At 37.0% G+C, this 27,206-nt stretch overlaps 1 long non-coding RNA gene across 3 annotated transcripts; it reads right to left on the bottom strand.

The window, feature by feature from the left end:
- Nucleotides 1-27,206, bottom strand: LOC109277851 (uncharacterized). 3 transcript variants are annotated; one of them, XR_008422666.1, is made up of 5 exons: nt 19,343-19,498; nt 11,080-11,201; nt 9,111-9,181; nt 5,091-5,161; nt 1-166 (listed from the first exon to the last, which is right to left on the bottom strand). It is a non-coding gene; the product is annotated as an uncharacterized LOC109277851 (long non-coding RNA). The 3 variants fall into 3 exon arrangements; XR_008422667.1 differs by lacking the exons at nt 11,080-11,201; nt 19,343-19,498 and adding an exon at nt 27,110-27,206; XR_002085358.2 differs by lacking the exon at nt 11,080-11,201.

The following is a 27,206-nucleotide window of genomic DNA, read 5'->3' as shown; positions in this document are numbered from 1 at the left end:
TAATTTTTTAAAGGTTTATTTATTTTTGAGAGTGGGGAAGGAACAGAGAGAGAGGGAGACAGAGGATCCGAAGTTGGCCCTGGACTGACAGCAGCAGTGAGTTCAAAGCAGGGCTGGAACTCAGGAACGGAGAGATCATGACCTGAGCTGAAGTCAGATGCTCAACCTAAATGATTTTAAGAAAACATAGGTTATACAGATTATATATTAGTATTGTTAAATTTACAGAAAAATATTGACCTAAGAATTGCAGCCATACTAAGATTTGGGAGTGTAGTTTTATACTTAGAGTCACTTGCTGAGATTTAATCATCGATAGAATTAATAGGGATAAAAGTTTTGTTACAAAGCAATAGCACCCTTTGGATGCCCAGTTCCCTCTCCCATAGTACTTTTCTATTTACAATATTGTGACTGAGAAAAATGACCCTAGTCCTTCCCTAATGGACGAGTAATTTAAACACCTTCTGGAAAATACACACACACACACACACACGCACACACACACACACACACACACACACACACACAGAATAACAATTCAAACCAGCTAAATGCTAAATGACAAAGGGGTCTCTAATGAAATCTCAGAGGTGTAGCTAAAGGAAATAAGGAAAGGATTTAAATACCAAGTCATATAATGTGCAGGAAAAGAGCTGAACTTGAAATAAGCATTGGCTTCAGGAGGTTTGCTTTTTATCTCTTACACCTGTTTCACAGAATGGACTTCATTTGTTCCTGCTGCATATTAATTTCCTCAATATCTTGGGGAATATTAAGAACCAACATGTGGAATTTAATCATCTAATTCCTACCATCACAGAAGGAATTGATATTTTAGTCTCAATAAAAATATTCAAAAAAAAAAATCTGCTGGTTTGTTTCATTTACTCCCCTTCCCCCAGGACCACTAAATTGTGATAGGCTATGGAAGCAAATGTTAGCAGAGATTCGGTCCCTTTGTGTAGCTAGAAAAGTGGTACATCCCATTTATACCACTTGTTTGGAGTAAAGTGAAGGAGGGGTATTTCTGAGAAGAGCAGAGTTCTGGCCAAAGGGCAACGTGGACATCCTCCGTAATGGCACACGAATAATGTTTAAACCAATCTCATTTTTGAGAAATTACAAATGTTATAAAAATAAAGTACAGTTTTAGGCAGAAGTCTACCAATTAGTCTTAGTTCTGAACTCTGAAGCTTTGCCAGGCAATCCTCCATAACATTACAAGTAATGAGCCTTCAAGCATTTGCCATTGCAGGCCATATTTTTTCATCATTGCCTTTACACCTCAGCATACTACGTGTTTTCCTCCTGAATGCACACTAGCTTAATATTCTGTCTGTTAAAATCGACAAGTTGTGAACAAAATCCTTTATTTGTTGAAAGCAAATATGAATTGGAAAGGAAGGATGACTCGAATACATCTGCAATGACACTATATTTCTCTTCTTACAGATGGAATTTTCACTTACCTTTGAAGCCATATCAGATCCTATCCGTAAAGTTGTTTAGGTTCCCACATATCTTCATATCAAAATATATCTTTTTTAATTTCTTAGGAAATACTATCAAGCCAAATCTACATCGTTAATTGGGTATTTTTCTTCAAATGAATTTTGTACCAATTCATTTTGTTTAAGTCCATTACTCAATTTTGGGGGTTTTTATATAATCGTGTTTAATTTTATCCTTTCATCATTTAACCTTTTCTTTTTTCTAACCTATGAATAAGAATTAGGTGACTTTACATCTTAGAGTATAGCTAATATCTGTACTTCAAGACTATATTCTTCTACATAATATTTGAGCATTATCAGCTATATTAAAATGAAGAAAGTACAACTTTAATCCAATCTTATCCATTTTAGCACATTAAACATGTTAAAGTCTTACATAAGATACAAATTCATAGGTGTGCGTGTGTATGTATACAAATATATGTAATTCCACAGATGTAACCATTTTGTAATCGTATGTGATTGAACTACATGTATATTTTAACAGATTTATTCTGGGTCCTGTGGTGTATCTCATATTCTAAGTATTTGTAATATATTTCATCGTAGGTAAACATCCAGTACATCGAGATATAATTTAAATAAGTTGCTGTGTTCTGTCCTCTGTGGAAAATCTCCCTCTTTAGAATCTAGCTAGCTATATAACACTCTTCAATTACTAATATATTACACAGAGGCATTCTGCAATCACACGTGCAAGCTATTTGATATACTGGATGTGGAGTTAATATTAATTTGGAAACAACATCACTTAAAATCACGTAATCTCTTATTGAATTCTTTCTTGAATACTGATGGACTTGTTAGTTTTCATATTTATGGCATTCTCTTCAGATCTCAAATACTTTTTCTCTGTAGGTAAGTGACATTACCCATCTCAACAATAGTTGAGAATTTTTATAGTGTATCTTCTGTGGATGCAGCATATTCTTCTCAAACATTAAGCATAAGTTTAGTGAATAAATTTTGTCAAATCACTTTACTATCTAAATTTTACAAGTCTAGTAATCTTAAATTATTTTCATTAGGCATACCTTATTTTCTGGTCGTTCTTGTCTTTGGGTTTCCTAAAACTGTGTTACCACTGATGAACTCCTATCATATAATCATCTGTATTCAATAATTATTTTACATTTCTGAGCTCATTAGCCACTTTCTTTTGCACCGTGAACTTAAAGATTTCTGAATCTTTAAAAAACTTAAGCCATCTTCAATTTAATCCTCAGCTAGATAATCAGATTTTTATGAATGGGAATGTATTCAATATAGCTGGATAGTTGAAAAGTGAAGGAAAAAAAAGGGGGAGATCGGCAAAACAGAATTGTTACAAACATACAGGTCACATGCAAATACAGACCATTGCATCCAATAAGAAAGTTCAAAAGTAGGTGTGTGTGTGTGTGTGTGTGTGTGTGTGTGTGTGTGTGTGTGTGTTTTAAGATTAGCATCTGTATGAAAAATTCTAGAAATGTCCTGGCTGCTTAAGAAATGTTATGAAACCTTTAGAACACTGAAAAGGAGGCACAGTATGGATTATTTTCCCATTTTTTTCCAACTTTTTTAAAGCTCTTTTAATCACTAATGGTGTTCAGACAGTGCATTTTTCCTTCCCAATTGATTCAGCTTTTAAGCAGTCTTTAGAATTCAAATGAAGTTTGCTATTCTGCTGAGTCTGGCTAAGTAGTATTCCTTATGAATCAGTCAAATGCATTCATAAATCATGTAAAAGGAATACCTGCACTTTATATAGTTGCTGAAAGTTCCATCATTAGTGATCATTTATCATCTTATTTAGATTACTTATGAAGGTTTTTTGTTGTTGTTGTTATATCTCAAGTATCCTAGTTTGGTATTTAAACTTTTATAGGGTCAAATGTGTACCATTTAAGTATGTGTACCAATTAAGTACTAATTGTCAACAAATGGCTCTATTTGAGGTGAGGAAAATAATATGTCTGTCCATGATGTTACAGCATGTCCTAGAATGTTCTGATCCACATAGGCTGTTGAGTAAGAAGTTACAAGACTGGGTATAGGACATCAGTTGGCCTTTTCAATCTGACATATGTGTTTAAATATTTTCTGTCATTTATTAGCTCTGATATGGTTATCCATTTACTTTATTGTAAAACAAAGTAGTAACTTGCTCACTGAATTAGGAGAATTAAATGAGAAATATATCAAAAATCTTGATATTTAGTGTAAATGTCACTTTATTTCATATTTCTTAGACACACATGGAGAAAGTTCCCCTTCTCCTGCTCAAGGAGAATAAAAATCCATTTCCCTTTCTGAATTATTAGTTTCCTAGGAATGCCATAACAATGTACTGCAAACTGGGTGGCTTAAAAATGCCTGAAATCTATTCTCTCAAAGTTCTGGTATTGATATGGCCATGCTCCCTCCAAAGCCTGTAAGGGACAATCTGTCTCATGCTTTTTTCTTGGCTTCTAGTGTCACTGGTAATCCTTGGCATCCTTTGGCTTATAGCTATCATTTCAATCTCTGTCTAGACCTTCACATGACACTCTTCCCTCTGTGCCTGTATCTGTTGTCCCATGGCCTTCTCTCTTATAAGGGCACACCAGTCATATTGCATTAGGGCTCATACAAATGATGTCATCTTAACCTGATTATATATACAAAGACCCTCTTGTCAAGGAAGCTCACGCTTTCAGGTAACAAGGATTAGGACTTCAAGAGGTTTCTAGAAGGGAAGGCAGAGGACACACACCATTCAACCTATAACACTTTCCATTTTAAGCAATATATTCTCACCCCAGTCAATACTGGAATCTTTCTTGTCAATATACTCTCTACACTCTAATTCAAAAATCAGATAAGCCTCCAAACAATTATAGAAGTGCTATATTTACCAATGTATTATTATGTAGAAAGTTTGCTGCTTTATTCATTTTTGAAGCCCACAATGTGGTTACTATAGACAAATCAGAAAAACATGACTCCAGTGTAATTAGTTTATCAAGCTGCGAAGTAGAAATTATATTAAATATTATAGAAACTAAAACTTGGACCCCTTCCATCAACTGTTGATAGGAAAAATAACAAAACATTTTTCCTGCTTTGATATATTGTGTCCTTTGAAGCAACAGTGAAGTGAACCATTGAAAAGTAAAACACTCCATTGAACTGAAAAACAAACTGAATGGGAAAGCGAATGCCTTAGGAAAAAGCAGTTTTGTAATCTCTGCTCTCATGTCTCCTTGTGTCTTTGATGGATGATGAGAAAAGCTAAATTCTAAACAAAAATGCCACAGTGACTGCAATACTATTACTTCTTGTTTTGCATATCAAGAGAAGTTTTTAAAGAATACCCCCAAATGCCAACCAAATGGAAAATGACAGGATAGTGAAAAAAACCCACCATATCAAAATTACCATTTTACAGTTCACTTCCTAATGACAAAAGAGACTTCTCTATTTCATGGGCCTTCAATTTACTTGATGAAAGAGGGGGGGGGTGGTTGCTCTTGGATTGCTTATAAGTTGATTGTTTTCCAAGTTTTCAAACATAAAGTTAATTTCACAATAATTCATATTTAACGTGCTTACCCATTTGTGCTATTCGGTTGTGTCGTGTTAACAGAAATTGATGTCCTGTTCACAGAGGAAAGGGTACCTTTCTGAAGAAGATAATTCATTAATAAAAGGAGTCCTCTTGGAATGTTTTGGCTGAAAAAAATTAACTCCTGGCCAAACTTAATTTAAAAGGCAGATATAGTCCTAGAACATATATTCATGACCCAAAACGTGTGACTCACTTAACCATGAAATCAATGAAAGAATTAGAGCAAGGTAAAGGAATTAAAAGTTCCAAATAGGACAGGAGCAAGTGAGAATATTGAAGAGGGAGACTAGGGCAGACCTGATGATGAGGATAAAATGTGAGCAAGGTAGAAGGTCAGGCAAGTGGCCAAGCAGAGATCCAAGGCAAGAGCTTCCCAAGCAGAATGATCAGCTAATGTGTCCTGAAGCATGAGTGCCTGGTTCACACGAAGGAGAGCAAAGAGGCCGCAGGAAGAAAAGTAAGGAGAGAGAAGGGAGTACCAAAGAGGTGACAGGCACAAGGCATTGTCGCATCTCACAGACCCCTGGCTATCCCTATGAAAACCACTGCACATTGTTGGTGGCAAAGGTGAGGAGGAGAGAGACAGCATGCTCTGTCTCTTGCTTAAAAAGGAGAATTCTGGTTCCTATGATGAGAATCGACTGAAGCCATCCTCGAAAAGTAATGGCAATCAGTTAGACCACAGAGTAGGCGATGAAGAGCACTACATTTCTGGTTATATTTTGAAGACAGGTTCGGCATAATTTTGTGACTGATTAGAGGTGGAGTGAGAAAGAAAATTATGTCGGGATGGGGAAGGGTAGTTCTAGTTCTAAAGTTTGAACTTCATCAACTGGAAACATGAAATTATCAACCCAGAGGGTGAGGTGTGCGAATGGATCAAATGTGAGTAGACATACGTGTTTTGGGGAGAGGGATATCAGGGACTCAGTTCGGGGTCAGTTAAATTGGATATATCTATGTGTCATCCGTGTAGCAGCACCAAGTGATGTCAGAATCTTGTATCTTGAGCTCATTCTCCGGGTCCTGCCATGGATGGCAGACAGGGAGGAGCGAGGCATAGCAGTGTAAGGTTGGAGAACAGATCAGGCTTCCCTTTTCTACTGAAACCTGGAAATAATCATGAGCCCAATCTAACCCTGAACAGAGACATAAAGCTGAAATTGAATAAGAGAGAAAAGATTTAAATTTAACTGGATTACACTTTTTTCATATGCTAAAGGAACTGGAGGTTTTGCTTTAGATAGTATTAACTATGCAGATAAGAAGCACAGAGCATGAGGGAGAGCAACCTTAAAGTATTTTCTAGTTTATACCCCATCAACATCAAATTATGAAATCACATAAATATGTCTAAGACATGTTTATTATAGTAAAATATAGAGGAGATGTGCAAAAAGTCTATGAAAGCATGGGATTATCAAAAATGCATGTTGCCATCTATAGTCACGGCAAGAACACGATTTCATAATTGGACATGTGAGCAAGATATAATTGAGATACACTGAAATGTGTTTAAGCAGAGGCGTATAGTTCATTGTGATAGCATAAACTGGAAAGAAATATTAAAAATAAAGCAGAAAGTGTGTATTATGGAGATATTTTATGTGGGTGGGAAGAAGTGTCTTGAATGCAATAACAAGGAGTAAGGATGCTATTCTACAGTGATGTCAGAACTATCCTCTCTAGTGCAGAATGATATTTGTTACTCCATTAACAAGAGCCATTTTAAAAAGCAGGTTTATATGTTTGCAAAACAGAAATTTTGTCCATTTTTAGTAATGGATCAGATGAGATTTGCAGACAAACATCTACTAAAGTACCCCTAAAACTACTGGATTGAATGCTAAAAGGGAACATATTTTGTTAAGCATGCGTAAGCTTTATGGTAGAATAAAATAACTGATCGGATATCAGAGAAAGCAAAGCAAAGCAAAAAAAAAAAGGGGCTTAGTTGTTGGGGGTTGGGGGTATCTGGATACAGTGCAAGTTAAAAGGCTGAAAAGCGCCCCTGGAGAAAACCAACATTAATGGGTAACTAGGGGAATAAAGGCAAAAACAAGCCAGCAAGTGAACAAACATCAACAAAAAATCACTTGTTTGGGGTGCCTGGGTGGCTCAATCAGTTGAGTATCCGACTTTGGCTCAGGTGGTGATCTAACTGTTCATGAATTCGAGCCCCACGTTGGCTTCTGTGCTGACAGCTGAGAGCCCAGAGCCTGTTTCAGATTCTGTGTCTCCCTCTCTCTCTGTCCTTCCCCCACTCGTACACTCTCTCTCTGTCTCTCCAAAAATGAATAAATGTTAATTTTTTTTAAAACTTGTTTGCTGTGAGCAGAAAGAAAACAAACTAAGAAGGCTCTCCTGAGAAATCTTATTTTGAACTCTTATCCTTGATTTTGGGTCATAAACTGAAGTGTAAGTTCCCTGGCTGGTGTGGTAAAAAAGAAGAAAAATTATTTCACATACAAAGATCTATCGTTGCTTCGCCACTGGATCCATGGAAGAACCATGTGCAAATGCTCACAGACAAGACTAACAGTGTCCTTGGATAAAAGCCATAAAGTCCCAAGAAATTCCAACTCAACTACATACCCCTGAAAAATACTGAGAAAGCCTGCCAATGTGGATGAAATTAAACCCTGCAGAATCATATACAGAAGTTTCATAAATAAATATATATATATGTGTGTGTGTGTGTGTGTGTGTGTGTGTGTGTGTATGTATGTGAGGGCCAAATACAACAAACCGCGAAGATTTAAAAAGTATAAGAACTTCTAGAATTGAATAGATACACAGATACATACACATGGGGGAAGGGAGTTCAATTTATGTTCTATTTCTGGTTATGACACACAAGGGTGTAAAAGCCCTCTATTTCTACTAAAAACAGAACAAAAACAAAAACCAAACCCATGGAATCACTACATAAACCAATCATTATTTGGTACAGATGGAATGCTTTTGTTGCTCCAAAATTCGTGTGCTGAAACCTAGTTCCCTGATGTAATGGTATTAGGAAGTGGGACCTTGGGAACATAACATAATTAGGTTATGGTGGTCAATGGTTTCTCGGTTAGTGAGTTCAAGCCCCGCATCGGTCTCTCTGCTGTCAGCGCGGAGCCCACTTTAGATCCTGGGTCTCCCTCTCTCTCTGCCCTTCCTCCTCTGCTTGCATTCGCTTGTGCTCTCTCTCACTCTCTCACTCAGAAAAATAAAGTCAAAAAAAAAAAAAAAAAAGAGGCTCCAGAGAGTTCCGTTGTTCCTTCCTCCATGTGAAGACACAGCAAGAGGACCATCTGTGAACCAAGGATCAGGCCCCCCATCAGACATTGAATCTGCCAGCACCTTGATCTTGGATTTTCCCACCTTCAGAACTTGGCCCAGGGGGACCAAGACATTATTCTTTAAAGCCATCAAAGTACTATGCACACAAAACGATGACATGCCTCAACTTTCATGCTTCAGCCTTTGTAAGTGAGCAAGTTACGGCAGACACTTTGATATCTGGTACCAGTTGCCAAGGTCTCAGGCAGGGCAGGTAGAATAAGCTGGCTAGAGAAGTACAGTCTTTGCTCAGGTGAGGAGAAGCCATAAAGTGCTGGAGCACTGAATTTTGGTTTTGAAGGAGACACTCACAAAATGAAACTATTTTTCAATTATTTTCAATAGTTGTCTTATGCAGAATATTGTCAAGAACACAGATAAGGGGTAAGGGGGTAGAGATAGAAAGCATATTGTGAACTCACAGCCTCATACTCTCACATGGATAGGTTCTTATGGTCCTATGGTTTGTTTCTCAATTTCATGTCCATGTGGTTTGCCGGGACAATAAAATATTTGCCACTCCTCCCACACAAAGGTTTTTTTTTTTTTCCTTTTCCCTTGAGTCTTGGCTGACCTTGTAATAGTTTGTCCAGAACACCAGCACCATTGTGTTAGTTCTGGACCTGGGTTTTAAGAGTCCTGGCAGTTTGTTTTCAACTTCTCAGACAGGGATTTACCTGTGAAGAGTGTTGGCTTCCCTGGGTCAGAGGACAAGAGGAGAAGGTGATTTGGAAGGTCCTACGTTTTCCTGTTGAAACAACAGACATACCAATATGCTACCTTGGATTGTGAGTGCTACTCACGCTTCTAGGTGACAGTGACCCCATGGTGACTCAAGCCAAAACTAGGAGAATATCTCCTTACCTGAACCCAGCTCATAGTGCAGAATCATGAGCAATACGTGTTTTGTTTGTTTGTTTGTTTATTCGAGAAAGAGAGAGAGAGAGAGAGAAAGAGCATGAGCAGGGGAGTCAGAGGGAGAGAGACAGAGAGAATCTCAACAGGCTCCGCTCCGGGGGGTGGGGGGCTCGATACCACGACCCTGGGATCATGACCTGAGTCGAAATCAAGAGTCTGCGCTCAACCCACTGAGTCACCCAGGCACCCTTAAGTGACTTTTAAGTCACTAAATTTGGAAATAGCATTTTACATGTCTTTTGACAATTTAAACGCTGTCTTTGCAGAGCTATGAAAGGCTTTAGGTCCTGCACATTCAATTTTTAATCACAAAAACTTTTGGGTGTCATGTTCATTTCTTGTACCTTTGAAGCCTTTCTAGGTTTCTTTTTTTTTTAATTTAATTTTTTTTCAAGTTTATCTATTTTTAAGAGAGAGAATGAGAGCACGAGCTGGGGAGAGGCAGAGAGAGAGAGAGAGAGAGACAGAGAGAGAGACAGAGAGAGAAACACAGAATCCAAAGCAAACTCCAGGCTCTAAGCTTTCAGCACAGAGCCTGATGCAGGGCTTGAACCCATGAACCATGAGATCATGAACCGAACCAAAGTCGGAGGCTTAACTGACTTGAGATAGCCAGGCACCTCTGTCCCTCTAGATTTCAAAACTGGTCCTCTAAGGCCATGGATCTATCTTAGAAGTTCTCTTATTTTAACAATAGGTGCAATACTAACAAGGAAAGGGAACTTCTGTGTCTACTAATTGATACAGATGGATGTTTACTGTTCTAGTATCTTAGTAAATCAGAACCAAAAGCAGATATTGTTGCTTCAGGAGAAATCCCCATGGCATCATTAATTCCTAAGTGCTCATCAAATATTTGTTTTATTTTTCCAAGTAGTCCGCTGCTTTTTCTTTTTCTTTTCTTTTAGTTTATATATATATATATTTAGACCCACAAACCTCTTTAGAGCACACTTTTAACAGAACACCCATTAAGATCCGAGGCCAGGGTAAGATTAGGCTGTTACTGAAATTTTGAGTAGGATTTCAGTCACTGTCTTGTCAAGTTTCCCGATACTGGGAAAGATCCATGTGATTAAGTCAAGGGTGATCTGCCTACAGACTATCTTTTTTTTAGTTTCACTTCGGGTTTTAGGGATTTCTTTTTTTATTATACCTTTGAGGTATTTGAGTCTCAGAGCAAAATATTACCTAGGTATGGTATTCCCTCTGGTCAATGAGTTTCTTTAACAAGGCTAATGCAGGTGGACTCTTGTGAGTGTTGAACCTGGACTATGTAATAAAGGAAGCTCATTTTGTAACAGCAGTCTACACAGCCTTGAGGGTTAGCGTGCTTTAAGCTTACCTGCTCCTTGCTTGATGACTTAAGTCCCTCGATCTGTATCAGAACTAACCTACTTCCCTTGAGATCCCTAGACCACTGGCCTTGAGGAATGAAGAATCAAATTTTCCCAGAAGATAAAGAATGACTACATTGAAAAACAGCTACCATTGATTCCAGCAAGTCTGTCCAGGGTCATGTTGACATACGACTAACATCCTGGCCACCTGCTTCTCCTGCACATAGCCCTGTTCTCTTTTCCCACACCTTAAAACCCTCCAGCTCCCCCTTGATGGGGAAGGTACTCACTGAGACGTTAATCCACTATCTTCCCAGGTTGCCAGCTTCCTGATAAAGGTTTTCCTACCATCACTTGTCTCTTGGGTACTGATTAGCCCGAGACCCACCTGTCCGGTAACAATCTGGTGACACAGTTGGTGATTTGCCAGAGTTTGCTAGATGTTGCCCACAGTTTCAACATCAGCACATAACAATTCCTCCCTCTCGACACTTCTCCTAATTTCAAAATCTGTGGATAGTAGAGAGCTATGAGGATTATTTCAGTGAAGTGCAATGCAAGTTTGAACTAGCAGGGGCTGGTATAACCACCCTGGTCAGGGTAGTTGCAAATCTGGATACTTGTTTTTGCATGTCAATCTTTCCTCGGGCTCCAGGAGGAAAACGTACTGAGAATCAGCCCTGGTAACATCCTAACTCCTACAGAACTTTAAGTCTACCTATGATTTCATTCTCAAGAGATGGGATTTCTTTGGAGGAGAGATGGCAGTTCTGGCTCCTGGGATCCTATTAGAAGACTTAGGACACTCTACTGCTGTCTGCAAATAAGTTTGCAAGTTCCCAGAGAGGCATAACTCAACTCTCACACATAACACACTCAAAGTGAATTATTCTTGGCTCTCAAGAATTCCTAGGTAGTCCATGACTGTGTGTGTGTGTGTGTATGTGTGTGTGTGTGTGTGTGTGTGTCCCCACTCCTTCATTCATGTAAGGAAATTTACTCCTCATTCACTCTATATGAAATGAAAAAAAAACTTTTCTTCTAATTTTCTGATTTTCTTCAATTTATTTGGAGGAAATAATGTACTTTTGGTTCCTCTAATTTTTCCTACATATTATACCTTTTTAGTCTGTATTGAGGTGGAAGAATGTTAAATAAATTGAGATTATAACAGACACAGGTAGCCCCTTACCGAAAATCATGCTTCTGGAAAATGTTTTCTTATGTTAGGTGTTGATGAAATCCGTATTAACAGTCCATGCATAATCCCTTTATTGAGAAATAGGTGGCAAGATACCAAGATCTCAAATTGCAGGAAAAAAACTGATTTGCTTTGCCTCTTCACTGTATTACCGACAGGGTGAGGTCATGGAAATTGAAGTGTGTAAAAATCGGAGGAAAAGTGCATAAATTATACATACATATAAAAAGCTAAACTCAAAAATATTCCAGATTATAGCTGAAGCCAATATGTAACCTATACGTCAATTAAAAATAAAAAAGAGAGTTTTGATTATGTGTTTTTTTAAAAGAGGGGGAATATTTTAAAAACGTCGATGTGTACAATTGAGGATATAAATGTATAAAGTAACATTCTGATAATAATCATGTATTATTCATGTGATTCTTTACGTTATATTTTATAAACTTGTAGAGTTTATAGGTCAGATGCTTGCATTCCAAACAAGTAAGTACTTATGTCATCAATTTCTCTTATATAATAAGAAGATTTTTCGCAGACCTTTGCTTCAGCATCATTTGGCAGCTAATAAAGTCTGAATGTTTATTTGTTGTTTGTTTATACTTAGGTTAATGTGTCAAATAATCATCTTCCCATTTGTAAATAAGCATATAATTGCTCAGTATCTGAATACAACACCTTTAGTCTCCAGAGAGTATTAGAAAAGCTAACTGAAGTTAATCATCCCAGATCAGACCGTCAACAGAATTTTAGAAGGAAGGGTAAAAATAGTGTGAGGCAAAATAAGATTAAAATCTTTCATGTCATTGGAGGGAAGTAAAAATTGTTTAAATTACTTTGGGTGACATATAGATCTATGCAACCCCCAAAATTACTATTAATGTAATCAGAACCTCTAGAATTAGAAATATCACGAGAACCTTTCAAATCAAGGTTTTTCAAAAAAACCTTTTCATTTTATAAATTACAGAGTTTCATTCAGTCACAAATGAAATTAATAGGAAAAAAGAAAGTATAAATCAGTAAATACAGATGGAAGGAACTATTTTAAATATTTAAAAATGTAAAAAATATATATTCTACTGTCTTTCCCTAATGAAAGATTTATGTGTTCCGTGTTTGACAGGAAATGCAAAATTCAACTACAGGGTCTGCCTAGTTTTCACAGACCCACACTGACTGGAAGTTGTGCATATTGGAGTTGTATCCTCTAGATATGCCCATGTGTCAGTTAACAAGGTTCTATGCCAAGTGAAAACTGCCTGTATATATATGTGTATATATACCACTCTTAAAAAAAGACATGAATTTTAAAACTAAATGTGTATAAATATATGCCTTGCAAATACTTAAGTAACAAAATTAATTACAACGAACCTACAGGTAACAATACAAACACCATCCAAAGGTTAAAAAACAGAGCGTTTAAAGGCAGACTATTTCTAGCCATAGCTATTTGTTTGGGAAACATTATAGCAGCTACGTAAGCAAATCCAAAGATAAGCAAGGAAGAATTGGCAGATACATTACCATTTGGTCTTTGTCACATAATTTAAATTAAGTAATCAATAATTATATACAAGAACTGAATGATATTATCAATAAGGTTGATTAAATTCTATCAGTAGAAATCTCCTACAAAGACAATCTGCAGCCTCGTGTAGTCAATAAAAACCTAAAATGGTCATGTGAAAGACTTTATGATCTTAAAAATCAAGGTGAACCAGACAGGAGTTAAATTATCAGATTATAGTATTATGAAACAGAACACTAAAAGTTTTTTTTTTATTTTTATGATAAGAATTTGAATTATTTTATTTTATTTTTTAAAAGTTTATGTATTGGGGTGCCTGGGTGGCTCAGTCGGTTAAGCGTCCGACTTCGGCTCAGGTCATGATCTCACGGTCTGTGAGTTCAAGCCCCACGTCAGGCTCTGTGCTGACACCTCAGAGCCTGGAGCCTGCTTCAGATTCTGTGTCTCCCTCTCTCTGACCCTCCCCATTCATGCTCTGTCTCTCTCTGTCTCAAAAATAAATAAACATTAAAAAAAAATTAAAAAAAAAAAAGTTTATGTATTTATTTTGAGAAAGAGACAGTGGGGAAGGGGCAGAGAGGGATAGAGAATTCCAAGCAGGCACTACACTGTCAGTGCAGAGCCCAAAACGGGGCTCTAACAAACCATGAGATCATGATCTGAGCCGAGACCAAGAGTGTGATGCTTAACTGATTGAGCCACCCAGGCGCCTCAGAAAACTGAAAGTTTTAAGCAACAACAACAAATGTGGTTAAACATGTGAAACAATATCAACCACTGTGCTAAGAAAGCAAATCATCAAAGACATCTAAAAATCATTGTGTTAAACGCCATTAAGCATCTTAAAATCCAAGAATATAAAGCAAGAACAGAGGCAGTGTAAGTAGTTAAAAATATTATAGAATTTAATACAATCAGGAGGAAATTGGTATCAAATTGAAAAATAGATAAGATCAATGCAATACAAAACAACTATACTTTGTATAATTAATAGTGAATCTAATAACAAATACTTAAATTTTAAAAATCTGGAAATGCAATTGCCTTCTAAGAAATACAACTTATGTTTTATCCTCATATGTTTGGAGATTAAAGGGATGGTCTAAACTTGAGACAGTTAAAGCTTATTTTAATCCTGCCTTTTGAGTTTGGGCAGCATGTTTTCCATAAAACATGACTCTTAATCTGTTGAATTGCAGCTAGTTCCAGGAACCTATAACCACAGTTATTTGCTGGTCATAGGTCTCAATTTATTTTTGTCCCTTTGATTTCTGCTGTTATAGACTACCTTCCACTTCCACCCCCAAATATGTATGGTTGAAACCTAATCTCCAGTGTAATGGTGTTTGAGGTATGACCTTTGTGAGGTGACTAGGGTAAAGCACTCTGTGAATAAGATGAATGTTCTTATTAATAGGATCAGGAAAAGCACCCCAGAGAGAGAAAGAGAGAGAGAGAGAGAGAGAGATCACTCATCATGAAGGGGCACAGAGAAAAAGCAGCTAAGAACTAGGAAGCGATGTCACAAACACTTGGGTTTCCCAACCTACAGAACTATGAGAGATAAATTGGTTTATAAGCCACCCAGTCTGTGACATTCTGTTACAGCGGCCTGATGGACCAAAACATGCCACCCAGCCCCCTTGAACTAATGATGGCAACCTTGAAGTCACATGTCTGGAATAGGAAGACTACAATCTTAAAGTCTTTTGTGGTAGGGCTAAATATAAATGGGACTGTACCATCCAAAAGCTTTTAAAATGGCAATTCAAAATGCCACTGGTGGCTCAAAAGTACAAACTTCCAGTGATAAGTATGTACTAGGGGTGTAATGTACAGCATGAGGACTGCAGCTAACATTGCCATATGACACGGAGGAAAGTTGCTAAATCTTGAATCTCATCAAATTGTGTCCACTGTATTCTTTTCTTTTCCTTGTGTCTATATAAGAAAATAGACGTTAGCCGAACATGTTGTGGCAACTATTTCAAAATATATGTAAATCAGACCATCATGTATACATCTTGAACTTATAGTGATGTTGTCATTTATTCATCAATAAAACTCTAAGAATGTAAGAAAAAGTAACATGGCATTTCTCCTACTTGAAGTCTGAAAGAAACATGCCTTACCAATCCTTCTCATCAAATTTCTCGAGTTTCTTTGTCACTTTATTATTATTTCATAAAGCCAATTCTTCCCTATGTAGGTCCTGAAAACAATATCTTTGAGGCTTCAAATATCCTGACATGCTCTATTTTCTGTCCTATCAGTTTGTAAATAAACCACGTATTGTCTGGGCTCACGTCTTTCTATTTTAGTTAAAAGCAGCCAGTAATCATCTATATTTCTAACAACCTGCTTTCCAACCCCACTCTCAAATCTACAAACTCAGAAAAATCTTAGTTAAATATCAAAGGGGATAATTTTCTTTTTCCAAAGGAGATATTTTACCAACTATTTTGTTACTACATAGCATGGATCGATTAAGATTCATATATTCATATCCTGAAAGAAAATACCAATCTCTGGACCGGAAAACAGACCATTTACAAAGCATCATGTGTTGGTTTCCCCACACACATTTCTCCACCGGGTGAGGTGATGGGAGTCAGAGGTGCACCTGTGTAAGCAGTCGTGCACAGTAGAAGAACCTCAAAATTATGAGCCTCAGTTCTTAGGTAGAGCTGCCAGAATAACTGCCTGTCTTCCTCTCTGGAAATAAAGACCTTACCTTTTGCTCTAGAAAGTAAGAAAACACCACTAGGAGAAAGAAAAAAGATATCTCTGGGTTTATTACTCTGGAATGTGACAAATATCTTCGGGGGAGAGGAGGACGGTGGGATACGAAAGGCAGAGATATCCTCTGTATCTATTGTAGTTGTCTAGTTCCATTGCTCGGAAGGCCTAGATAATGCAGAAACATTGAGAAATACAAGAATTTTCTTCCATTAGGTTCTTCCTCTGTCCAATATCTCCTACCACCTTCCTCCCTGACCACTACCTGACTTCTAGACCAATGCCCTACAGTTCGGGTTTTACTTAAGGCAACCATCTACATTGTATCAGTTTCTGCATGAGGTAAGGGGATCATGACAGTTTTAAGAGATGAAGGAAACCATGCAAGTCAACTAAATAGAGATTTCTTGTTTGTATCAATTCAAGACAGAGAGGAAGGAAGTGCCCCAGTTTCATGAATTATTCGGGCACTCCGGATGGTAGTGTCTGCCATCTTCAAGGATTCCAAGATTCTCATGGGTGTCAACACACAGCAGGGTGCTGGGGGGAAAGAACTGTGTGTGGGAGAATATTTGGTCCAGGTACAGAAGTAATACACAAGATGTCCATACACATACATTGAATGAAAGTAAGTCACATTGTCTTATCTAACTACAAGACAACTTGGAAAATGGGGTCTTGCTTTGTTTTTGTGAAGAAAAGACAGGTTTGCTGAACACCCGGCCAGTCTCTGCTGTATTTCTGTCTCTACTTCCCCATTTGCCTTATTCTAGTCCTATTCTCAACATCAGTTCTTGTTCACAATATACAATCAAACTTGCTACCTGGTGATTTCCGAGTATTTTCCAAAGATCTGTTTTGTTTTAACCTCCATTTGTGTTAGTTTCAGATAAAACTCTTGTCATAAGAAGATATTGTTACATTTTTCTAAAACATGAATCCATTAGAATGGATTGCTTTTGTAGTCTCTTAATATTTTCCTCCATCTTACTATACTCACCCTCTGCCATCAAGCTCTGGTTCCCCCACAACCCCCCCCAAAAAAAAATTAGGCTACTTAAAAAAATCTTAAAGTTTTTCTATAGGATTAGAACTACTTTGTGTAAGAATATATTGTTTTTTTTTTTCAACGACATTTTAGCACTTGAATACAAAATGTGTTTAAATGTACAAAAAACATTTTCATCTAGGTGAATATATGGCTCTATTTTTAGGCACACAAAAGCAGTCACAGATATCCCTACCTTCTCAGCTACCGAGGCACCTGTCCAGAATACAGGAAGAATCAACATGTTTGTCATTTCCAGTGCTGTAACTGGACAATATAGCATTATTCAGATGATCAACCCTTGGGTTATTTAAACAAGTGGATAAATGAATGAAAAGCCATTTAGTGGCTGCACAGGAAGCTTATCTAATTTGGTGTAATGGATATCCTGGGCGGGAGTGGAAAGGTTAAAAGGGAAGTTTGTTCTGCCTAGGGATGCTGTCCAGCTTAGATGTGCAGTCCGGACAGACGCTGGTGGCTCCAACAGTCATAAATTGGCTTCCCAACTCTCCCTTCTTCCTTCCTTCCTTCCTTCCTTCCTTCCTTCCTTTTCTTATACTTTTTAAATGTTTATTTATTTGAGAAAGAAAGAGAGAGAGGCGGGGGGAGGGGCAGAGAGAGAGGAAGACCCAGAATCCAAAGCAGGCTCCAGACTCTGAACTGTCAGCACAGAGCCCGATGCGGGGCTCGAACTCACAAACTGCCAGATCATGACCTGAGCTGAAGTCAGACGCTTAACCAACTGAGCTGCCCAGAAGCAACCCCCCTCCCCTTTCTAAGGGTCCAAACAATTTAGTGCAAAATGAGAAAAGAAATGTTAAAAATTACTAAATATTTTCCTGAATTATAAAACAATACCTTAGTTCTTTTGGGGAAGTGTACTAATGTTTGCTTAAATTTGTTACAAAATAATGAATGTGACATCTCAATATGATGTGGTAGTCTGGATAGGATCCTGGAACAAAGGGTATTAGGTGAAAACTAAGGAAGACTGAATAAAAGAATACATGTATATTAGTAACAAATGCACCATGTTGATAAAAGGTGTTAATAGGGAAAATTAAATGTGAGATATATGGAAGCTGTTTTCTTCTCAATTTCAATAAATTTATAACTGTTCTAAAAAATCCACTTATAAAAATAAGAATAAATAAATAATAAAATCTATTTAAAAGTACACAAACTATTAAACTTAATGAATACTTGCTGACTCTAACCCTTGACCAAAGTAGAACAAAATTTTTAAATATCACAATTGATAATACCTAGGATCATCATCATCAATGTCACAAGAGAAGAAAGTAAAACTCGTGTTAGTTCACACCTGAAAACTCAAGTGTGAGGGTAAAAAAGCTATCAGCACTGATTGGCCACTAGTAATTTCTGTAGCTTCTCCCAGAAAAAGAACTAGAATATCACCCTGATACTTCAACCTAGGAATTGCTTGCTGTTTCAGAGTCCTGGGTGATAAAGACAAACAGATCAATCGTATCAGTGTATGAGGAAAACTTCACAGCTTAACACTTTTATCTTAGTTTTAAAAATTACAGCTATTTGGAAGCACTTGGCTGGCTCATCAAGAGCATGAGACTCTTGATTTTGTGGTCATGAGTTCAAGCCCCATGTTGGGTGCAGAGATTACTCAAAAAAAAAAAAATTAAAAAGCTAGTTAAAACTCTAAGAGCAAAAATCTTAGGCTTGTACATAAATATGCTGAGGAAGAAATTCCATTAGCACATTCCTCCTGCCTGACTTGATTCATATGAATAAGCTGAGACAAATCTAGGTAGCAGATGGAAGCATGGATGGAAGAGTAGAAATACAGTACAAATATGGATGTCCCCAACATGAAGAAATTCTAGCAAAGAAAACTTGCACTCTTTTACCATAGAATCCTTCATGGTTTCCTCATTTCACTGGACATTTTTTCCAGTTGATCCTACGTCTTAGCAGTTTGCTTATACTATATAGCTTATACTAAATGCTTCTCAAACACCTTACTTTAAAAAAAAAAGATATTACAAGAAAGTTACAGTGGGAGTGGTCATTTGGGGGAACTATTCAGGTTTATAGTTTCACTCTCTAGGATCAAGTTCTGTGGATGCCTTATCTACATCTCATTAGCTTACCTTACAGTTCACCTGCAGTTTCTGTGACTGGTTCCCACTCACGGTAAGGGCTTGCTTTCAACCAAGCTCTTGGTTTCTTTTACTGAAGTTGCCTCTGTTCCCTGAGAGGCAGACTGAAATTTCCAGGGGGGGATGTTCATACCCTCTGTAGTCACCTTCAACAGTGAGAGCGACGAGCTAGAGGGTAAATATTCCAGAGCCTCCAGTGCCCACGCAGGAATGTACTCATTACAATTTTACAGGGCCCCCTTCCTTTCCCACCCATTCCTCCCTCATTCAGTGCTTCCCAGGATTACTGCCAAAATAAACTAATTGAACCATAATCCTTTCTTTAAGGTGTTTCTTGTAAAACATGAATTTACATACATCTGTACTCCTAAAAAGGGTAAGAAGCTTTAGATTTCTACAAAGCATTGCATCGTAAGCTATGATTGTGAATGTATTTTTATATAAGATTGATACAAGAATCACCTACCAGGAAAAATAAAATAAAACAAATAAATAAAATATTTAAAATAAATAAATAAGTAAATAAATAAATAAATAAAATGCAGTAAACAACATTGGCGAAGATGACCTAAGAATATTCAAAAATAATGAAACATAAAAACTGACCTCAATTTTAATTAGTCTGTCAGTCATATACTAACTCTTCAAATGTATTCTTTGTTCTTTTTAATCTATTATTCAAAATACATGAAGACAAAAAAAGAAGACTTTAAGAGTAAAGATATTTTAAGTATCCCCTACTTTCAAACAGAAGGAAAATCCACAAAAACAATACACAAAATTCAATTATAATTGTTATATTCATAAGCCTATAGGAAAGCATATTTGTGGAAAAATCAACAAACATCTATTTATATCTTATTTGAAGGATTATATGAAAAAAATTTAAAAATATAGTAATAATCAGTATTATAGTCCTTCATCTTTACTTTCTTGTTACTGATAACTTTTACGACCTATTAATGTTTTTATATTTACCACCTGTTTGCAACATATAGTTGTTGTTTTTGTTTTTTTAAAGATTTTAGTTTTTACGTAATCTCTACACCCAACGTGGGGCTTGAATTTCCAACCCAGAGATCAAGAGTCACATGTTCCGCTGACCGAACCAGCCAGGCACCTCTGCATTTTATAGTTTGTTATTGTTGTGGTTGTTGTTGTTTTACATGAGAAAAACACCAATATGGGAACTGACTTTATTAGAGGAACAGTGAAAGGTCTAGAGTTCTGTTAGAAACAAAAGGAATAGTAACTTTCAGGAAAGATGATAATTTCACAGAACTTCTGGAAAATTCTATGTTTAAAAGAAAAATATGATGCACTTCAACAGATTTTGTATTGTTGTATCTAAAGGAAAAATAAGGGCCCAAAACACAGTGTGATGAAGCAGAAGTGAGGTGCAAACTGCGTTGCCCGAAGCCGTGAATAGAGTCATTCCTTATACCAGTGGCAACACAGAGAATGGTTTTTAGTTATTAGCTGATTGGGGATTGGTTTATTAACATTTGTATCAGAAAGATTTTGTGAGGTGTTCATCGGAGAAATTATGGCTACAAAAAGTAATAACTTCTCTCATTGAATTTTGTGGTGGTTCTATATAAATAAAATTTGAGGTAGTGACTGGGTGACTCGGTTGAGCGTCCACAACTCTTTTTTTTTTTTTTTAATTTTTTTTTTTTTTAACGTTTATTTATTTTTGAGACAGAGAGAGACAGAGCATGAACGGGGGAGGGGCAGAGAGAGAGGGAGACACAGAATCGGAAGCAGGCTCCAGGCTCTGAGCCATCAGCCCAGAGCCCGACGCGTGGCTCGAACTCACGGACCGCGAGATCGTGACCTGAGCTGAAGTCGGTCGCTTAACCGACTGCGCCACCCAGGCGCCCCGAGCGTCCACAACTCTTTATTTTGGCATGGCATCACGGTTTGTGAGATCAAACCCTGTGTCAGACTCCACTCTGGGTGTGGATCCTGCTGAAGGTTCTCTTCTCCCTCTCTCTCTGTCCTTTCCCTGCTCTCTCTCTCTCTCTCTCTCTCTTTCTCTCTCTCTCTCTCTCACACACACACACACACACACACACACACACACAAATTTCCAACTCTTGTATTTTATCTAGTATTATTGTTGCCATTTCATACTTTGGAATACTAGGAGCTCTGGGGAATAAAAACTTAACAATGGGACTGGAACTCCTTTCTTCTTACTTCCCGTGATCCCTGGAATAAAGAAACACCAAAGAAGCCTTCTAATAAATGTGCTAAAAAACATACTTCCTCATAGACATACAAACAGCATTTATAGCATGAAGGAGAGTTATAATCTAGAACATGTTTTTAGCAATCTAAATCTGATCTCTCTAGGTTACTTATTGTAATTAAACTTGGAATTTGGGGATTTTCAGGAATTGGAACTGTTGCCTAAATAGAAAATGAAACCAGTGAGATGCTGATTCTTTGATGAGATATAAGGTATTCTATAATGAAATGGATTACCCTGTGAAGCAATGTATACACATAACTTATTCCAATCCCATGCCATATTAAATCTGAAACAAGGAAGCTTCCCAATGTTATAGAGAAATAAATCCTGGGGGAAGCTGCACACGAATGTCTCAGTTTTCATCCAATGAAAATTTCACCTTTCTTATAGTATTAGTAAATTTGGCACTGTTTTCAATCATAATATTATTATTCATGTAAGCTTAATTTGACAATTCAATTTTTGTGTTACCTTGTAATTTTAGGAAACAGTTTTTGTTCCATTAGAGAAAAATGGAATACTTGGTCAAAAGACATCTTGTAATCATTTGCTATTAGAAAGATCTGTGGGTATTTAAAAAATCCACGTCCTAGGTAAAGTCCTAACATCATGGCATTTAAAATTAAGTGACTAGGATACTAAACGTGTAAAATGAAGCACTGTTAGAGTAAGGAAGGAATAGGAAGTGTTGGCCAGGTCAAGGAAGGCCTCTTTAAAGTAGATATTTCTTTGATTTATTCAGAAATTTATCTAAATAAGCAATGTATCTTTCTGAGCACCAGAATACTAGGCAGATAGAAGAGAGAGTCCATTAACTGAGGAGAAAATGAGTTTGTTGTACGTGTTTGAGAAATAAGAATGTTAATGTCTTAGATTTTGCTTTGAGTAAACCCAATGTAAGACAAAGGCTTGCATTCACTTGGAAATGATGTGCTGATCAAGAGGCCGGAAAGAGTGAAACTGGCAAGTATACAAAACTAATTCAAGGGTGTTATCAAGCTGATCACTGCTGTGGAAAAAATGGGGTTCAATCCTATCAGGGAGCCTCTTATGAGCCATGTAAAATGGATCTCAGAATTTTCCACAGAGGAACTCAGAAGAGACAGTTTAATCCACCAGTTAACTCTCTAATCTTGATGCTCAGGAGGATAGTTTTCTTGAGATTATCTCTGATGGTAAATATTGACCTCCTGGCCTCCTCTGCTTTAAAATTCATGCCAGATGGTACTAGGAAGCATAGTCCCATGGCAGTACCTTCTGATGTCAACCTTGGCCTAAAAGGAAGCATTGATAAGCTTTCCAGAGAGGTCAGTGTCTCCCTTAGCAATTTCTTATTGGTGAAAGAGATTTTCTGGGAGACATTCAGTGGTAGATTGTCTGATCTCACATATTGGATCCTTTCTGTATTGCTCACCTACATAATTGTCCTGACATTGTTCTAAAAATTCTATTTACTTGCCATAGACAAGTATTTTCAAGATTTAAAAAGCAATTTGAAGCACTATCTTCTGGTGTTCCTGCCAGAACATTAAACACGGAGTCACAGCAGAGGACCTCCACTGCAAGAAGCTATGTATTTAGTAGTCCCAGCCCAGATCTCAACTCCCAGATAACACTCCAACATATGTTCCCTAATACTTTCCAATTTATTAGTCAGATGTTTTAGTCACTTGAATGTGTTTCTCTTTTTTCTCCTGGAGAAACTACTTGATAATTAATTATCTTGTCTTAGCTCTGTTTCACCTGCCCCTACTTACAGATCAGGACATGAAGAGAAATGGAGGCAAGTATTGAATAATCCAAGCTCATCTTGCAAGACGCTTGAGCCATAAGAGCCTTTATATGAAGAAAGGATTTATCATGGGGGAGGGAGTGGCTTCTTCCAAACAAGATATTGAAGATGAATATAGAGATTCAAAATCATCAAGCTCTTTTACTTAATAGCTCACAATCTGGGTCTCTAGAATTTTCTTTACTTCAGGTATGGTCTCTCTTCCTGGGCATAGGAAACCCATAGAGGCTGTTTGTTCTATATCTTTTCTAGTTCAAGAATATTTATATTGAAATTCTGGGTCTGGTTTTCATCAATGTCATCTCTATTCTAGGAGGATTGGTAGCTGGTTAATTTCCATTTTTTTCTATGAGCTTCTAAAAACATTAACAAAAGTTAGCTAATTGTACAGTCTTTAATATTATCATTGTTCTCATATTAATAAAGTGTATTGTACAAACCGACATTTCATGTTATAGTTGCACATATTCCAATCCATCTCTTATAAAAATCTTAGTTATAATTCTATTACATGTCAATAGTTATCACCAATCCACTTAACCCTGGCAATAGGAGATTCTGAAGTAACATCACTCACAGAAGAAAAACATTGCTGGTATTCCTAATTGTCTTAATCAGGGTTGCCCTGAAAGAAGAGAGCTTGATAAATGGTTTGTGTGTAGGAGAGGTAGGAGGAAGAGGCTAGGAAAAATGTAATAATCACAAGAGGAAGGAGAGTAAGTCAATGTTAGGCTAAGTAATTTTGTTATCCTAATAGGCAATTGAGGCATAATCCTTGCAGGAACCTCTAAGGAGCAGTATAAAGTATATTTCAGAATTATCCAGCTAGAGCTAGAATAATGTTATAAACATGATTCTCATTGTCACAGGTTATAGCATGAAGTGTTAAAAATTAGTGTGTTTATACAAACATACACAAACGATGACTGAGTAGCTTCTGTGTGTATCCGGGTAAAGGTAGAAGAGGATTTGGGGGCTATAAAGTGAGATGTGTGGTAAAACCGAAGCAAATAATTAACAGATTATCTCTGCATGCAGCTAATTGCTAATGCAAGAGGTGTCCAGTTGAGTGAATGTGACTGGAGCAAGTTAAACAAGCAAAAAAGAATCACAAAATGAGATTGGGAAGTACAGAATGGGGGAGAGCCACATGACATCCACATGACTCTTCCTTCATACATTCATAACCTTCCCCACAAGAATGGTGCATTTTTTTTACAAAAATAGTATGAACCTATACTAAAATGTCAAAATCACCCAATATTCACAGTTTACATTATAGTTCACTCCTGGTTGTACATTCTATAAGTTTAGACAGATGTAAAATTATATATCCATCATTAGATTATCATTTAATGATTTTTAAATATTGAACTGGCCTTACATTCCAGGATGAATCCCACTTGGTGAGATGTATACTCTTTTCTATATGTTGATGGGTTAGATTTGCTGATATCTGGGCCTGGTGCTTTCTGTTCTGGAAAGTTATTGACTCAATTTCTTTGATATAAGCCAGTTCAGATAATGTGTTTCTTCTTGTGTATTGGCAGATTAGGTCTTTCAAGGAATTGGTCTGTTGTATCTGCGTTGTCAAATTTGTAGACGTAGAGTTATTCATAGTACTTTATTATCCTGTCGATGTCCTTTGGATCTGTAGTGATTCCTCCTTTCATTTCTTTCATTAAGAATTTGGATCCTTTGTTTCTCTCTTAGTTAACATGGCTAAAGTCATATCAATTTTATTTATCTTTTCAAAGAATCACTTTTGTTTTCCTTCATATTCTTTACTGATATATGACCTTTGGAGGTCAGGCCAACATGTGAAGTGGAGAAAAACTAAAACCTGAGTATGACTGAGGTGTTTTTGTTTTTAGTTTTTTTTCCCCTATCTCTTTCAACTGGGTGATTTCTGAAGTCATACTAGCATGCAGAAGATTGGCAGTCATATGGGAATGTTGGATTTGGATTTTTTTAGACCTGTGAAAGATCTTATTTGATTGACATCCAAATATAAATGTTGTATTTGGAAAGTTATATACATAGGTAATAAGGAGAAATGATGGTTTGCTATATAAATTCAGGAGGAATCAATGAATACAAGTAACATAAAGCCATCGGAATTTGAGATCATTTGGAAGGTAGTGAGTGTAGGGATTAAAGGGAAATTCTGAAAATTCTTGAAAACACTAGTGTTTCTGAATCAAAACCAAATTCTAGCACTTAGATGTTGTAAAGAATAGAAGGAGTAGTCAGAAATTTGATGGAAAACCAAGAGATTTCCATGATATATATCAAGTGGAAGAAAATACTTAAGAAGGGAAACATCTATCAGCTTATTCAAATATTGTTGAAAGGTATCAAATTGACTGCAGATATTTTTTAAATGGCAAGATTAAAGGCAGTTTCAGTTTGACTTTGATAAATGTTTAATTGCAGAGATTAAAGGAGAATGATCTATGGAAATAGTGACTCTATGTATACATGTATATTACAGAGACAGACAGACATGTTCCTGAAAATGTTTCCTTAAATAAAGATAAAATAGTGAAAATGGTGAATTCAGTTAAGTCTGGTTAGTAAATCAAGTTAAATAATGATAGAAATGATACAATGAAGAATTTAAATATGTCACAGCAGGAGGGATTGATTACCAAGGGAAAGACATGACAGTATGAGATCTGGTATATAAACAGAGGAATTGACTAATATGTAACCAAGGGCAACATATCCATTGTGAGAATAGGACAAGAATGGATATGTCTGCAGATTCCAGTGGATTGTTACATTTGGCTCTAATTAAGATGAGGGATTCACTTCCAATTGTTTCTATATTCTTAGTGAGATAATAACGCTAGCTTAGAGTAAGTGAGGAAGTGATGTGAGGAGTTCTCTCACAGAGGGGCTAAGTGAATTGGCCAGGGAATTTAACAGTCTTGACAGGAAATCCCAAATGGGACACCTGCAGTTTGTGTTCACAAATTTAAAGTGAGACAAGTGCATACCATTGTGTGTATGTGTGTGTTTTAGTACCGTTCAAATGCACCAAGGTAGCTACCAGTTTATAGAGAAATGGATGTATTCAGGTTTGAGGTTTGCTCGGGTGAAGGCTGAGGTTACCTGAGAGATAGTAATTATATTAATATATCACAGTATCTAAGCCTGAAAATAAGGAAAAGGATGAATACAAAAAGTGATAGAGATATTGGACTGGAGTTCAAGATGAGCTTAAATTGGTTTAAGTGGGGGAATTGAAGGACATAAGTTGGGAGTATATAAATCATAATTCATAGCAGATGATTAAGAATCTAAATATTTGGAGAATTGTGATAATTAGCAATGATAAACACTAAAGAGTGAGAACACTAGAGCATGGAGTGTGGAAGATTTTTTTCAATGATGAAAGGTCAAAGAATTAGAAGGCCAGAGAGTTAAATATATGGTGCATATGTGAAAGAGAACTGAGGGGCGCCTGGGTGGCTCACTCAGTTAGGCGACTGACTTCAGCTCAGGTCATGATCTCATGAACTGTGAGTTCGAGCCCTGAGTCGGGCTCTGTGCTGACAGCTCAGAGCCTGGAGCCTGCTTCAGATTCTGTGTCTCCCTCTCTCTCTGCCCCTCCCCTGCTCATGCTCTGTCTCTCTCTCTTTCAAAAGTAAATCAACATTCAAAAAAAAAAAAGGAAAGAGAACTGATGTATTGCATTTCTTACCTTCTTTGTGGCTATTTGGTCTCATGGGGGGGGGGGGGCCTTCACGTTAATACAAACAAGACGCACTGCCTTCTTTAACCTTCCATGATAGATTGCA

The sequence above is a fragment of the Panthera pardus genome, unplaced genomic scaffold, assembly GCF_024362965.1.
Source record: "Panthera pardus isolate Hobbes unplaced genomic scaffold, ASM2436296v1 HiC_scaffold_16, whole genome shotgun sequence".
Classification (NCBI taxonomy): domain Eukaryota; kingdom Metazoa; phylum Chordata; class Mammalia; order Carnivora; family Felidae; genus Panthera; species Panthera pardus.
The sequence above is the reverse complement of the archived record's forward strand: the minus strand, read 5'-3'. Positions and strand labels throughout refer to the sequence as shown.